General features: G+C 37.0%; 1 protein-coding gene across 2 annotated transcripts in view; it reads right to left on the bottom strand.

Moving 5' to 3' along the window:
• Positions 1-2667, bottom strand: part of Cdkl5 (cyclin dependent kinase like 5) — a 172011-nt gene that overhangs the window by 64528 nt on the left and 104816 nt on the right. The gene's annotated exons all lie outside the window — the stretch shown is intronic.

The raw sequence follows: 2667 nt of genomic DNA, 5'->3' as shown, positions 1-2667 counted from the left end.
TTCTTAAAAAAAAAAAAAAAAAAAAAAAAAAACATCTTCAGATCTAGGTGCTGCCACTACAGGGCAATGTCTTCTTTGCCATGTCTCTTCACAGGGCCTCCCCTCCATTTTTTCGGCCTCATCATTACTAAGGATGAAAAAAAGAGCCACCAGGACTGGCAGATATCTGGCAGCAAAAAGAGAACGTGGATTCTTCAGCCATCTGAATTTCAAATACAGATTGATGTAGCCTGAGCCTGATTTCAAAACCTGGACTCCTAGCAAAGATTTTTATTGAGCTTGGCTAGTCTGAGGCTGGACTGCCTGGGCACGGTTCTATGAATAAAAAGTTGGAGGAGCACATGCCACTTGCTGTTTCCTGTGTGGGATCTAGAGAGCACATTTCCTAGCACAGCCTGCTCCCACACTTCTCTGCGGATGCTATATGCCTCTTCTACTCCTTCTCTACTTCTTGTTTTACTGTATCTGGGGGCATTTTAGTCTCTGAAATGATCTGGAAATATAGATGCTAATGTGGCATAGTGAGGCACTGAGAACTCCAGCTCCTTGCTGTCCAGCCTCTATGGGCATGGATCCAAGTCTTTTCCTACTCCCTTTGGATATTTTGACCAACTTGGGTTCACAAAGGTGAATAAATAGCAAGACATTCAAGACTAGGCTTGTTAAACCATTCCTGCTAATGAAATCAATTCTCCTTGCCAATAATCTTTGATGGATTTTTTTTTTTTATTTACAGAACTATTATGAGCTCCTGTTTTTCTTTTTAAATATCTTCATGGATATTTAATAGAAAGGCAGGAGGTGATCACATGCCAAGCTTTATTACTTGTTCCACCACCACCCAGAGATGACATACACAACACAGGTGTGGACAAACAAGAAAAATACAAGACAAAACACCATGAAGAGGGGCTGAAGCTGTAGCTCAGTGGTAAAGTGCTTGCCTTGCATGTGTGAGGCACTGGGTTCAATCCTCAGCACCACATAAAAATAAATAAAGATACTGTGTGTTCATCTACAACTAAATAAATATTTTAAAAAAACATGAAGAACTTGTGTTTTAAATTCAATTTATTCATGAAAGCATGCCATTGCCCCCACAACGTCTGCAACAGAATGTCACCAGCTGTAGTTAACAAGATAGGCATAATTTGCTATTTGTTTCAGTGCCTTGCTCTGTATAAATAATGAGGTAGTTAAAAGCTGGTATTTTAAGAAACAAATTAAGAATGTGATAAAATATATCAGTAATCCATTAATGATAATCCCATGCTTCATCCTTAATTCTGTATGAAAAATGGAATTTGCAATACAAAAAGAAAGACTAAGTAAATTTTAGATAAAGGTTCCTAAATTATACTAACTTCATGAGAGAAAAAACTATGTTAAGGCATTTAACAGTTCCCAGAATAAATTTTTTCAGCAGAAAGAAAAAAAAACAGGAAGAAAATGAAAAATGATATTAGTAGTAACTAACACAGAAATATCTGGAGGACCTATAGTTAGTTCTTTCGGTATCAAGATCTCCACCTCAGGGCTGGGGATGCAGCTCAGTGGTAAAGCACTTGCCTAGCATGCACAAGGCCCTGGGTTCCATCCCCAGCACTGCAAAACAAAAACAAAACCCTACCCCATAAAAAACAAGCCTTAATCACCAACCAACGAATGAACCAACCAATCATATTGGACAGAGACCTGGTAACTACTCCTGTTGTTGACTACCTAAAGTTTCTGAGTCACCGTTTTATTCTCAGTATTAATTTTCCCTTACTTAAGATTTTGGCAAAGGAACTAATTGGTATTAACAGTCATAAAATTTACTAACTTATTTTAGAATGCAGTTATGTAAGAATGCTCTGGAAGAGTGAATTCTTTAAACTGATCATACACTGTGTAAAGAAGCAGCAGGAGTCATAGTATTAAATGTTTTGCTCTCTAGGTTAAAAATCCAACACGCATCATGAAAGAGGACGGACAAAAATATTGATTCTATTTTATTCTACTATTCATGGATTAAGCCATTTCAAAGGTTATACTCTACAATTCATTCTTTAATTACTCTCTGAGGAAGCCCTTCCTTGGGAGAAATGCTTATTTCTTCATCTGAACAGCAAGGAATACAACCTCACAAGTATTTTAAATATGTTTATATGTAAATATCCTAACAGTCTACCTGCTTTCCCATTCTCCTTCAGCAGGAGCAAAACCATACATACATAGATACCATTACTTTGTAGACTGATATGGCATCCAAGAAAGTAAGCTCTATTTTCAATTATTTTTAACGACTTTTGTGCCAGGCCCCATGCTAAGGGCTTCCCCTGGATTATATTATTCAATTCTCAAATCATCACTCTGAGAAAGATTTTATGCGTGTTTTAGAGATGAGGATACGGAGTTCAGTGAAGTGTCAAAACTATCCTAAGATCACACAGCTGAGACATAGGAGAGCTGACATTTGAAACTCAGTAACATTGATCTGGGATGCTATTTCTCAACCATGACCATGCATGTAATACTGCCTTCACAAACCATATATGTAAATTATGTTGTGGAAAAGGATAGATTCTAAAACATTCATGCATACAAACATCCTCACAAAAATACACCTTCCAAGGAAGGATCAGTATTTCTCTTCCACATCTCTCTGAAAAAAAAAAAAAAAAA

Source organism: Marmota marmota, unplaced genomic scaffold (assembly GCF_001458135.2).
Source record: "Marmota marmota marmota unplaced genomic scaffold, marMar, whole genome shotgun sequence".
Lineage (NCBI taxonomy): Eukaryota > Metazoa > Chordata > Mammalia > Rodentia > Sciuridae > Marmota > Marmota marmota.
The sequence above is the reverse complement of the archived record's forward strand: the minus strand, read 5'-3'. Positions and strand labels throughout refer to the sequence as shown.